Source organism: Protobothrops mucrosquamatus, unplaced genomic scaffold, assembly GCF_001527695.2.
Source record: "Protobothrops mucrosquamatus isolate PMUCROS unplaced genomic scaffold, P.Mucros_1.0 scaffold7, whole genome shotgun sequence".
Lineage (NCBI taxonomy): Eukaryota > Metazoa > Chordata > Lepidosauria > Squamata > Viperidae > Protobothrops > Protobothrops mucrosquamatus.
This window is the reverse complement of record NW_015386394.1, coordinates 3,693,539-3,707,973: the sequence shown is the minus strand read 5'-3', so window position 1 is coordinate 3,707,973 and position 14,435 is coordinate 3,693,539. Positions and strand designations below refer to the sequence as shown.

Sequence of the window (14,435 nt, the reverse complement as noted above, 5' to 3'; positions counted from 1 at the left end):
TAGCAACTACAACTAAAATAACTGATTAAAGTCAGTATTATAAGTTAGTTGGCCATCATTTTAGTTGGGGGGGAGAGACATACCGTAATTCCATTAGTAATAATTCTAAAAGCACATAGTAATCGCACACAATAGTAGAAAGATTTACAATGAATAACTTTTTTACAATATATACACAAAGAACCTATCAGGTCATGCCTTTTTGCTTAACCCACTACTTTCTCTTGAAACAGGGGAAGTCAGCAACAAGAAGGAACCACAATTGTCAGCAATATTTTCCTAACCCATCACTTAACAAAGCACAATTAAAACCTGAAATCTGATCTGATAAATAAATAAATCCATATCCCAAATTATTTGAGTTATAATAATCCACATAACTAGCAATTTCAATGGATTTGTTGCATATAGGGTCAAGTTCAAAAATAGCACATCATTCATAAATTCCATTTGCAATTCTGCTTTTTTTCGGAACACCTATGCTTCCATTAATTGTACAATATCCCACCCACCTAACATGATGATAAATGGAAAAGAGTGCAATCACAATCTAACTAAGACCAAAAGGCAAGATCAGAGGCAAGATCCTACTGCAGGAGCCAAGCAGTAGGAGTCTTACAATAAAAACCAGACACTTCGGATTGTGCTGCACTTTCCTGAAAAATATTGTTTTCACTTCTTGATGTTGTTAATAAACTAGTGAAGCATATTAAGTTTTTAAAAAAATAAGGCAGTTGTCCTGATAGAGGTAATAACTCAGGATAAAACTGTGGCCAAAGGAAACAGACAGAGCATTTCATGGCCTACAAGAAATCTGGAGTTCATACACATCCCAGAATGCTGGTTCACATTACTTTTAGCTCTATTCTGAGAAAGAAAAATCAATTCAACATATGTATAGATAACTTTGCATGACAATTGGATACTCTTTTTTATATTTATTTATTGCCAAGGATGGCCATTCTTCCCTTTGCAAATGTAGTAAACATAATGGATTATTTCCATGACATACTTAATCTTGCTTAACTCAGCAACATTTCACTTAATTAATTTAGTGGGTTTGTAAGGTCCACTGAACCATTCTCTAAGCATAGAATTTAGTTCTATGGTCCAGAGTTTTAACCCAAGACTAATACATTAATATGCAATAACCTGTAAAACATAGCCAAACAGAGCTAAGGTTTTGCCAGAGTATTTGGGCAAAATATCTATTGGGAACCTATTTTTCCCTATGCTATTGGGCAGAGCTGGAAAATAAGCTTCTACAGTCCCAAAGTTTCATCTTGCTGATTTCTCAATCTGAATCACTAGAACAGGGGTAGGCAACCTTGGCTCTTTTATGACTCGTGGACTTCAACTCCCAGAATTCCTGAGCCAGCCAAGCTGGCTCAGGAATTCTGGGAGCTGAAGTCCACGAGTCATAAAAGCATGGAGGTAAGCAAGCATATGAGAACAAGGAGCAGCTGTATGTTGAGATGGTGATGATGTTAGGCTTCTTTGCTAGGGCTAATTGTGGGCATTGATACTGCATCCATGAAATCATTTAGTCTCTCACCTTAAGCTCATGAGTAAATTCATGCATTCAGCAATTCTGGGCCAAAGAGAAGAGGAAGGGAGAATTCCTTAATATACTATCAAACTACTCTAGGAAGAGATCAATCAGGGCAGTAAGATTTTTACCTAATCTTGAATAAATGGTGGCCGAATCATAAGGAAGTAGTTACAATCTTATTGTAAATGCATGAATTACCAAAGAGATAAATGTAGAGAATAATTCTGCAACCTGAAATATTATACAGCATAATTTACGAATGTAGCAAAATAAGATGTTAGAATGGACCTGACCACATCATATTGCAATAAGGATTATATTTAATAATATTTAACTGCATTAGAAACTGCCCATAAAACCAACACAGTTTCGAAAGACTCAGGAAGAAGCCTCCTGCTTCCCCCCCCCGCCCCCCGCAGCTACCTCCTTTGGAGCTGTCCTGATTCTGATAGGCCTGCTGGCATAGATACACCAGCTTCATCCTCCAAAGCATGGCTCACCCAACGCTCTTGCCCGCCGCAATGCCGGTAGGCCCCTGTCAGAATTAGGACAGCTCCGAAGGAGGTAGCTGTGGGGGTTGGGGGGGTGGGGAAGCAGGTTTTTCAGCAGGTGCCACCAGGCCTGCAAATGTGGCGCTGCCCTTCCACTTTCCAACCCCAAAATTGCAGAGTAAATTTGGGCAGCTTCTGAGCGCCCCTGACAAGTTGCAAATCGTGTGGCCTTTAGTCGGGGCTGCCAGCATGGCGGCGGGTGGGAGTGCCACTTTGCAGGACGGAGGTACTTGCAAGTCCCGCCCAGCTATGGTGAGGAGCAGCAACTGGATCTGTGCCCAGGGGGCGAGAAGGAACCAGAGGGGCATGGTGGCTGGGCTGCCTTCTGGCCTGCTGGATTCGAGGTTTTCCTTTGATTACGGGCTGGGATGGGCTGGCCCCTCGCTGTCTCCAGAGCGGTCCCAGGCCAACTGTACACATCCCGCAGGCATGTCTATACCCTCCTCCTCCTTTTGTCTTCGTTGTAGCCGCAACTGACTCCTTTCCCCAGGCTGCGTGTAGCTTCCAAAAGTGCCAGTCAGCTGGAACCCCCACAGATCCTGGGTGCTCAGCAGAGCCACAGCAACACCACAGCTCCAGCTGGCTCTCCCACAAGCCTTTGCTATGTTGCTATGCCGCTTCAGCTCATACCCATGCTACACTTTTACACTTTTTTTACAGTGCTTTTCAACCCATCGTAAAGAGTATCACCTTCCAGGTGCCAATGTACCACCAGTGGTACGCTACCACAGATTGAAAAGCCCTGTTCTAGAGAACCATGCCAATCAGTATATTATTCATCTGGAATAAGGTGGTATGAGGCAGTTTTTATTTCCATTTCAACTGGCTGATGAGTAAGAGGGATGATTAGCTGCCATTCAATTATTGTACTCTGGGGAGAAGGACTTATCCATCTCCTAAGTTTAGCAAAGGAGTGAGATGCTGTGCATAGTTTCAATTACCTTGTTCTTTCTCATATTTGTTTATGTGTGCAAGCTGTATTGCTATAGGTAATTTCAGTTTGATTGCTACTTTTCTCTTGTTTTTTTTCATTTCAACATTTACAGATAGTCCTCAACTTATGACAGGTCAGTAAGTGACTGTTTAAAGTTACAGCAGACCCCCCCCCAAAGCTACCCATAAACCAGTCCAAAGTTAAGGGCCACTGCAACACCCCTGATGCCATTCATTCTTACTACAAGGATGCTGCAGACCCTATCTATCTCCCACCCCCATCCCCCTCACCGAGTCCCCACAGGCCTTCGGCCTCTTCCCACCCCACTGGACATCATATCTTCCTCTTCACTCATTTTTCATAGAATCCCAAAGCTCAGGAGTCAGGCTAGAGAAGGAAGATAGGTCACTCTGTTGCTGGGCCACATGGTCCAATCCTAGAAGTAGACACCATTTTTCAAGCAGTTACACTGAAATGTCGCTGCTAGGAAAATGGGGATGATTCCAGGGGTGCACAATGCAGCCAACAATGGACTGCTTTGCTTTGCTCTACCAACACATTTTTTTCAATGTGGCTGCTCAGAAAATGATGGATTCTGGAATTGCATCATGTGGCCTAGCAAAGGAGCAGCCTGTTCCCCTTCCTTCTTCTGACCTCTGAAGAGCTTCAAGAGATAAGTGTACAATTGTGATGGAGGGTGGGGAGAGGCCCAAGCCCTGTGAGGATCGGGGAGTGGGGGCAGGAGGCTTGCAGGGACTTGGTGGGTAGGGAAGAAGCTCCAGGGCTGGGGGACCCTAAGAGGAAGGAAGCAGAACACGAGGTGTCTCAGAGAGTGTGGGAGGCCTTGGGAGTTCTGTGGCAGATAGACCTGGGCCTATGCTAGGACTCCCAGAGTCTCCCCCATCCCTGAACTCCACCTAATGACCCACACAGTCATTTATTCACTATCTTAGAAGAGCAGGGGGTGAAGGTCATAAAGCAAGGCCATCTTGCTTAATAAATATCACCACTTTTACCCTAATGGTCGTAACTGGAGAACTACCTGTATTATCCACAAATTTGTTTTTATAGATGGACAATAGTAACTACAGCTGTACAGTTAATGCTCAATACAGCATTAATAGAACTCACCAAGTAAAGTGTAATCATACTGTTCATAATATAATGAAGGGGAAAATGAAATACGAATTTTTGAGCTTAGTAACAAAGTCACGACTATATCATTGCTTATAAATATAGGATAGGATGGGATGGGGAGATAAGAAAATGGGAAGGGAAAAGATCCCTAAAAATAATATGAATAAGTATCTGATTTTTCTTCTCCTTCAAATCATTTGCAGCATCTATTGCTATAAACCTTTAGAAAACATACTGTAAATGTTTTGATTGTTACTTTTCCTTAGGCTGAAAAACTCTGAGAACTCTGAGTCCAATGATAGGTTGCCTTTCTTTTAGTCTTATAAGATTCCATGATGTGGGTGCTTGTACCTGGTTGTCCGATACGAATAAAGCTTTTTTTTTTGTTACGGTATTCATAACTCTAGCATAAAGTCATTCAAAGTTTAGAGGAATGTAAATCATCTTAAAGGCAAATTTTAAGCTTGGATAATTTGCCCAAACAGATATACCACAAATAAGAAAGGAAGAAAGACTAAGATTAAAAGAGGGCAGTGCTTGAGAATAACATGTTACTTACCACCTTACTGCACAGAAAACACATTAGATCAGTGTTTCTCAACCTTAGCAACTTTAAGATGTATGGACTTCAATTTACAGAATTCCTCAACCAGGTTGAGAAACACTGCATTAGATCAATTATTGCTTATAGATAATTATAATCCCTGCTTATAGGCTTCAAAACAACATCTGTTTGGATACCACATCCAACAGAATGCTAGAAGAGATGGGTTTTCTGGTCTGCTTCAGCAGCACTCACTTTCTTATGTAAAACAAGATCTGCAATACACAGTAAAAATATGACTTGAGTGTAGAAGGACCTGCTTATTGCTCTCCCTTTCACTAGATAATTTTTTTTGCCTCAAACTGTACTCAATTGTACAGAAAACAATAACAAAATAGTGGGTGAATAATGAAAAGTCTGGGGAAATGAAGGGCAAAAAAACCATGGAGAAATCTCCCCAAACACCATCCAGATTTGAGCAGCACCACCTAGTGGTGCTTGCAGCTGTCTATAAAGTTGCACTTCCCATTAAATAACCAGCCCCATAGAATATTATTTTTTTTCCATTTCTTCCCCTACAAGTTAGTAGGGAAGGCTGTGCATAATCAATGCAAGAAGTGCTTTGCAGGCAGGAGAGTACATATGAAGTGCCTCTTTTTGTATCATTAAAGCAACCACTTCATGAAATGGTTGTACATGCACACACTCTCATACATACGATAGAAACAACCAGAAACAGCTTCTAAACGCAACCTTGCTAGCAATATGGTTACCTTAACAATAAAAACAACCCACTTTGTTTATACCCCCCTGATGCTGTGAAGTACTTTTTTTGAAAATTGTATAGTTCTATTAAGGAAGCTTAATATTACTTTTTGTTTGTTCTTGGACATTGTGGCAAGAATTGGTTAGAAGCTGACTTAGGCAACAATTTTTTGTCATTCCCCAGGAGTCGAAATTAATTACAGCCTACCTCGTTCAAGACCACTGATCTCTTCATGAAATCATATGAAACAAACTCAGATTGCCAAAATAAAAGTTAAATTTAAATGTTTTTATTTTTGCCTGATAAGCAATTTTCCTACTGAAATACAAAATGGAGTATTTTTATCTAGAACAAACAAAATGCTAAAATAGTTGGTCATTGAAAAGGCACTGAATGACAATGAAGTTGGATGGGATTTCCCCCCCCCCCTCTGACAAATATCATTTTAAAAATATACAGAATATCTTTGTAGCCTAAGAGATGGAAGGCAAAGTTAGCCAATAGCAGCTTACAATATGGAGGAAAAGAAGAAAGATGGATTTTTTTTAGGCCTTTGCTTCAATGCTCAAATAAATTTGGAGCTGAGAAGAGAGTGCTCCTCACTGTACTACACAAAGATGCTACTGAAGGAAGGAAAAGAAAAAGGGCACCACATGCTATAAATTATTTAGCCTGGAGATTGACCAAAAAAATTAGACAACAGACACAATTACCACAGTCCCATTGCTCCCCTCCCCAAATATTTCACCATGTCCAGATGTCTTGGTAAGGAGTGGAGGGATTTCATCTTTTGACCAGCAATTCTGAAATAAACTGTTTTTCTGCTTCACAGAACCATTTATTTTTCTCCCAAATGATTGATCAGCCATACAGCAAGGAAAAACTGGCTTCTGGAGGTGTTAAACTATACTGAAATTTGCTAAGAAGCAGAAATTGCCCATATGTCTTAACTGCTATGTTTTACCCCTCTAAATGAGTTTCAACTCTGGATCAAATTGAGTGGGGAGAATTTGGTGCTGCCTTGTTAATTTATTAACATATGAAAATGTCAACACTTTAAGTGTACTAAGACTTAACCTCTGACTTACAAATTTTATTGCTGAATGTTTAGTATAAAAGGTAATGTTCCACAAGTGGTATGACTGGCTGGAGAGTAGAAATAAGAGAGAATAAATGTGGAAAGGTTAAAAGTGGAAAATGTGTGTATAATAATGTATGAAGGAAGAAAAATGCAAATAAGAAATAATGGGGCAACAAGGACAAATACTCTAAAGAAGAATAAGGGGGGGAAAATGTAAATAATAGAAGATTACTGTTACAAAATTGCTGTTAAAATATATACTGTGTATATATGTGTGTTATGTTTTGTTTTGTCTTGTTGGTTTAAATAATAAAAATTAAAAAAAAAAAAGGTAATGTTCCAAAGATTAGATCTCTATTTATTGGAATAGTTTTCATCATCCCTCCCTTACTCCAATCCACAATATGTGGCATGCTGAATACAGAATAAATTTCTTATGTTGCTTTTGGCAAGACATGTAGGAATTTTGCTTTGCAAAATGAAACCAAATAAAAATGTAAAACATTTAACAAGTAATTTTATTATTCCATGATGGGAGAAACGTATTGATTTAATTCATGCTAATATTGCTTTTCCATCCACCTACATGAGCACTGAAAATAATTCACAGCAGAAGGTCTTAAAGCATCCGTGAAAAAGTTGAAATTTAGATATCAAAAGGTATTTCACAATGCTATGTATCTTATGCCCCTCCCACCTATATTCGTTAATGTAATAGTCACTAATAAAAGAAAAAAGTTGGACTTTTGAAAAAAGTGATAAAAATTAAATTTCATATACACATTGGGAGGTTCTTTGCAAGCTCTTTTCCTTAGCCACAATCCTATGGCCTAGAGCTATGCTTTCCAGCAGAATAACTAAGGTATTCCAGCTATTTCTGCACTACAACTCCCAGAAGCTCTAGTGAAAGATGCTGCAAGTTGTAGTTCAGTAATACTCAAATATTCTTGCCTTAGGAATACCTATAGCATTGCTCTTGCCAAATTACAGTATTTTATTCACTTTGCCATCAACTTCCACAGTTTTAAGCACAGTCTTTTTGATTCCTTTCTCCATGACCCTTTGATCTGAAACCCTCATGTACAATGGACTTCAGACTTCTTGTATGCAAAGCCTGTGTACTGTTACCAAAGTACAGCTCCCAACCTAATAATGAGAGTCATGTACTCTTTCCATATTCTGGAGCATTCTGATACATTTTAGTACTTTTTTTAAAAAAAAGTGTGATTTAGTATTTAGGTAGAAATACTCAGCACAACATAAGGCTCACCCATCATTCCCTCTCTCCTTGCGATTTTTTCTAATGCAGACAAATAATAATAACAGATTTGGTTTTGCATTATTGCAAGTGTCAATGTAAGCTTATGCAAAACATTCCAAACACAAGAAAAAAGCTTCAGGAAAATAGGAAGCTTATTTCTACCACCATGTGTAATACAAAAGTATAGTAGGGAGAAGGACTAAAAGGAAAAGAAAAAAAAAAACGAACAAGCAGACAGAAAGACCTTACTTCACCTGAACATATCTAGACATGCCAGCTAAATCCGCAGGGCTCAGCGGCAACAAAAGAGGCTGTATTCCAGTTGATCTAGCTTTCGTAAAGAGGGAATGTTTGTGACTGGGAATAAACTAGACAGAAATGTGGTGTTGCTATGGAAACCATTCAACTGCCATCTTGTACCTCTTGGTAATTTGTTGATAGGTTTTAATATGGGCATCAAAAACTGATTCAAAGAGAAAACCAGCATATACTATCTCTGCTGCATACAAAATTAACAGGGAAAAAATAGGTATCTGGATGAATTCAATTTGGATTGAAGCCTGAAATCTTACAACTAACCAGGAAGGCTGCCTTCTGAACAAACAGAACCAAAAGAAAGCTTCGAAAATATGCAAATTGCTTTTGCTCTATGATTTCATATTTACAATGTAAAGAAAGAGTCCATCATCTAGCCCTTGTCAGTTTTAGCTATACAATAATCTTGTGAAATTGACTGGAAAAGAAGGAACTGGCACAAGATCAATCAATGAGCTTGTGGTTGGACAGGAATGTGAAGCTGTGACTTGGATCTCATCCTTCCAATCAGGCATTTTCACAACCATATGCTGCTGATGAAACCACAATCAATTTCCTCACAGTTTGGAGTAGGCATGGCTTTCAAGAAACTTTTTGAAGTACAACTCATCAAGATGTTCAGCTTTAAAGAAGTCCCCACAAAGATCTGTTAATCCTTAACATGAAAAGCTATGCGGAACTTTCGACAACAAATTAAATTAAATTATCCACCAATTTATGAAAACATAAATGCATTGTTTAAATTAAGATTTTGTTTGAAAATGAACTACCAGGGAAGCAATGGTGGACCAAAGATAGCTTCGCTTTCAGCACATCCAATGTCAGCCTTCCCAGGTAGATTAGATAGGAACGAAACCAAATGAGCTAATTCTGTTTTATGGTAAGACTTCATTAACTGAATCTTGCAAGTCTGATACAGGTAGTCCTTGACTTATGACCATAATTGAACCCAAATTTTCTGTTGCTAAGATGACAGTTGTTAAGTGAATTCTTGCCACAGTTGTTAAGTGAATCTGGCTTTACTTGATTGAATTTGCTTGACAGAAAATGATCACATGGCCCCAGGACATAGCAACCATCATAAATATGAACCATAAATATGCCAAGCATCCAAATTTTGATCATGTGACCATGGGATGCTGCAATGGTCATATGAAAAACAGTGATAAGTCACTTTTTTCAATACCATTGTAACTTTTTGTAAATTTTTCACTAAATGAATGGTTGTAAGTTGAGGAATTTAGCATTTAGCAACTGATTGACGTTACAACTGACACTCTCCATCCAAAGCTATTTATGGCCTGGTTTAAAGTTCTAGCTGCTGCAGCTTCCCCATATTAACGCGCACAAAATTTGGATGGATTCATCTTTATAACTGGCTGTAAGGACACTGCTACATTCCCCCCATCCCACTGGGTCCTGCAGGCTTTTGGAGATGAGGAGGATCGCAGCTGCTGGGTCCCCACAAAGCTATCTATGTAGCTCTCTGGAGCTCATGTTCAAGAAGAACAGACCACTCCACCCTTTGGTTTCTCTAGGCTACATGGCAAAGTCCTAATCACATATTCCATTTTTGAAGAAGCTGCAATGAATTGTGGCTACTCTAAAAATGGCACCCACTTCTGGGACTATGCTACGTGGCCTGCAGGGATGCCAAGGGGGGAGTGGCCTGTTCTCCTTCCCCAATGTGGGCTCTGGAGATCTACAAAACCTGAGTGAGCAATGGATGAAATAGTTTTTTTTGTTTTATTTTCAGAGAGAAGTGAGAGACTATATGTTAGAAGGAAAGGAGTACAAAGTTGGTTTATTTTATTAAAGTTTAAATATAAATAGCAATAGCAATAATATTTAGACTTATAAATCACACCATAAAGTTTTACAGTATTTTTTGACACTTTACAAATGTCAACATGTTGCCCCAAACTATCTGGGTCCTCATTTCACCAACCTCGGAAGGATGAGTCAGCCTGAACTGGTCAGGATCGAACTTCTGGCTGTGGGCAGTTAGCCTGCAATACTGCATTTTAACCACTGGGCCATCACCAAAGATAGATATTGCTATTTCTGGTATGTATTACATTTGTGAAGGAATTTTTAGGAAGAAACAAAAAGAAAATGATAAGAAATAATTTGTAAGACATCATTTGAAGGGATTACAGATCAAGATTCTTAATATGTTGTTGTTTCTAGTAACTTTTAATGTTTTTTTTAACTAGGTACAAGAAATGAATCTCTAAAGGTTTGTTTATAGATACCAGATAAGATTTGAGAAGGCTATTTTTATATTTTGAAAGAAATATATTACTGTGCTAAAAGTAAACTAAAGGAAAATCAAATTGATCAAGTTGAAGAAGATTAAACTATATATTACTAGTAAATCTTAATGAACTTTTGCTGATTAAGACAGAATAATGAGGTTTTATAATTTCTTTATACATAAGAGATGAGATATGGGAAGAAGAGATCCTGGATTTAAATGTCAAAGATAAAAAAATTTAAAATTGTATGTCATTTCTTTTATAATTTTTCCTCTTTTTATGTTTTCTTTTTCATATTTCATTTTTCTCTGTACTTTTAACCTATTTTTCATAGTTTGTACTAGTGTATTATCTTTGTATTATTAAACTTTTTAATAAAAATTACTATAAAAAATAAAAAATATTTTCTTTGAAAATGTATTTTTGCATAATGCAGATCATGGATATAGTACTGACTTCTGCAATTAAGGTGGAAATCAGCATCAGAATTAACAAGGGCATCTACAAGTGGGCTGAAAACAGTCTGGAGTCAATGGCAATCTATGACTAAGGCTGAAATGATCCAGCGAGCATTCCATATAGTTTCCAGCAAAAGTTCTGTTATTTAAGGCAAGGACTGACAACCACTTGCAGTTTACCAGCAATTAAGATCAAACTGCTGAAATTCAGCAGCAATGGTCAATTTTTGGCATTACACTCCCTCTCTCCTCCCAAGAAATAAAGGTAGAAATGGAAGTAAAAGACCCTTGGGAAACTGCTCCTATTCCACCATTAACCTCCTTGTCTTATTAGCTCAAAAAATCACATAGTCCAAATGTGGACCTTCTGAACTGAATTTTGGAATGCAGTAATAAGCTAAAGCTATCCCCAATCATTAGTCACATTGTATATCCAACAGTCAGTTTTCAGGAGTTGCCTCTACTACATTTATGTAGTAAATGTGCAAACTATATGGAACATTTTATCAATTAAATCAATAACTGTAGACAAGAAAAATGACCAGGGAATTTAGAATAGTCTTTTCAACCCACAATTGAAATAAATAAAAATAATTCAATTACATGTGTATTTCTACATGTCTTTATCAGCTTTCAGAAATTCTCCTTACATTGTAAAATTTAAATGTTCTATAGGGATCCCAAGTAGCTCTTTCCCTATTTTAGCATTACCAGTTCTTCCTTCTGTATTTTTTCCAACTCTAGTATAAGAGCAACATTATCTAGGAATGATGCTGTCATGAAGCTGTTTAGTTTCATTCTATCAATTTCAATTTTTCACTAACCCATGTTAGGTTATATCCTGACAGACAACTCCATATTCTTTCTCCCCAGACAGAGCAGTTGCTATTTTCCCAGCCCTAGCCCTTAACCTTCAATTATCTGAAGCAGGTACTTTGGAGCTGGGTAATTCTATAATCAGCCAAAATTCATTTATTTTCTTCATTTCCTTGCCAGCCTAGGGAGCTTGCATTTCCAGTTTATCTGTCCAATCCCCTACCCAAATATCTGTATCCCATCTTTAAAAAAAATCCTTAATATATTAGTCTATATCAGGGATGACTGGGGGGTATGGTCAAAAAAGTCAAGATAGCCATCATGATGGTGCAATTGAAGCTTCATCTATTTTTATGTATATTGCAAAACTCTGATCACATTCATTATGGCTGCCATATTGACTTTTTTTAACCATCCATATATGTTAAGATTTAGGATCTAGGATCAGGAATTGCTCTACCATTTTGCCAAGTTAAAAAAAAAAATCTTATGAGGTTGACAATAGATGAGCAGTTTCAGTCCAGAATGTCTTTCTCCAATTTCTTCAGATATGTTTGATTCCAGTAATCTCTAACTAGCATAGCCATTGACAGTTTGAAGTCAAAAACAACAGGAAAGATCAGTTTACCTAAACGTCAATGAAATTTAAACGACTTATTTATACAGTATTCAACCCAGGTACTCCATCAAAGAGATAGATATAGCCCTCTGATTACAGCACATTTTAATGGGCTATTTTAACTTTTATGGTCTTTTCAAAATACAGCATGCAGAATTCTAAATATGATTGCTTTGTTTTTTTCAAATGTTTCTCTACTAATTCTTCATTTAACTATGTTTAATAGGGCATATCTTTTAATGCTTACAGCAACTTTTATAACACAGTTTTAAACTCACCTTTTGATCTTGCTTCGTGAATTTGGAAACAATCTTGTGGATATTTAAATTTATGCATGAACATAAAAAGAATACTAAAGAAAAGTATTTTATTAGCAAAGCTGCATTCTTTATCTCACACAATGGATTTTGAACACAATACACTCTTTAGGAATAGCACTATTTTCTTTTCTTCTGAATAAAAAAATTGAGAGAACATTTCTTTTTGTTCTTTTTCTACAGTAAAAGTATATTACTTGCAAATAATGTATGAAATTTAAGTAGATTCCTCACCCTACAAAATTCTTTCTATATGGTGTCCAAAAGTATTTCTTATTTTCCCCAAACAGGCATTATTTGCAATTCATGTTTGACCAAGAACTATAAGCTAAAAGCAAATAGCAAGCTTTGTCATATATTGTTACAGAGTTCCCCAATTAGAAAAGCCATCAACAGCTAGATTACATTAGTCTGTCCTATGAAGATATATATTCTCTGTCACTTCCTGAAGATAAAACACACTGAGCTAAGAAAGCATTAAGGAGTAGTAGATTATCTTGGTGGTTAAGGCATTAGGATAGAAAACATCAGACTTTGTGAGTTCAAATCCCACTTTAGGCATAAAAGTCAGCTGAGTGACTTTGGGCCAGTCACTCTTTTTTCCGCCCAACTCACTTCACATGGTTGTTGTGATGGGAAAAATAGGAGGAGAAAGGAATATTAGGTATATCTGTCGTCTTGAGTTATTTATAAAAATAATAAAGGTGAGGAAGGAAGGAAGGAAGGAAGGAAGGAAGGAAGGAAGGAAGGAAGGAAGGAAGGAAGGAAGGAAGGAAGGAAGGAAGGAAGGAAGGAAGGAAGGAAGGAAGGAAACTTTAATCTTCTTGGGAAAGATTCAACAAGTTATAAGTCAATCGAATGTTTTATACATCCATATCCATTCTGAAAGTATTCAAATCATTTGCACACAGGGCAAAACCAATTTAAAAATCAATATAAAAGTAGAAAAATGTAATTTCATAGCTGGAAACCCAAAACATGAGATCATGACAGATGTCCAAATAAGCAAGTACTGTACATATTCATACAGGACAAGAGGAATGATCACTAATATTTTTTCAGATTAAATTCAAAGTGCTGGTATGAAAAAAACAGTCTGAGGATGGGATGTCTAAAGAGCAATTTATTCCATATCAATCTGTCCATCTCCACAATTCTGAAGAAGCTTTACTCTGCATCTCAACAATTTCAAAAAGTGTTAAAATACACAAGTGTTGTAACCTTGAGAGATTCACTCAATCATCAGATGCAATTCTCTTCCACAAATAGTGATAGCATATTATAAAGAATGTATATGGAAAAGGATGGTTTTGTCTAAAACTGAAAAGCAATTAGGAAATGAGAAATGAAAACAACTGAAAATGCATGTAGAAGTCAGATCTCAACCAAATTTATTAGGACCACAATTTCCCAAACAGCCATGCTTCCCAAACAGCCATGAATCATTCCAGCATCTCCAGGGGACACTGAATTAGCAAAACATTTTATGCAAGCCAATGCAACTGCAATCCTGTTCTATATATTATAAATGATATACAATGTAGTGGGAGTCAAGCAGACAGAGAAGTCAGGTTTTCTTTACACTTCACCATACAAGTAGTTCACAACTTACAACTATTATTTATCTATTATTCAGAATTAAAACTGCACTGAAAAAAGTGACTTACAACGGGTACTCATACTTACAACCATCACAGCAGTCCCCAGTGTCATGTGGCAATCAGCGTTTATTTGCAATGGTGGCAGTCATGTTGGGGTCATGTGATTGCCTTGTAACCTTCACAACTGGTTTCCAACAAGCAAAATCAATGGGGGAAGCCAGACCA

The 14,435-nt window shown here is 37.3% G+C and overlaps 1 protein-coding gene across 1 annotated transcript in view; it reads right to left on the bottom strand.

Annotated features, from left to right (window-relative positions):
* The window catches only part of LOC107282382 (histone deacetylase 5), an 86,280-nt gene that overhangs the window by 70,984 nt on the left and 861 nt on the right, over nucleotides 1-14,435 (bottom strand). The gene's annotated exons all lie outside the window — the stretch shown is intronic.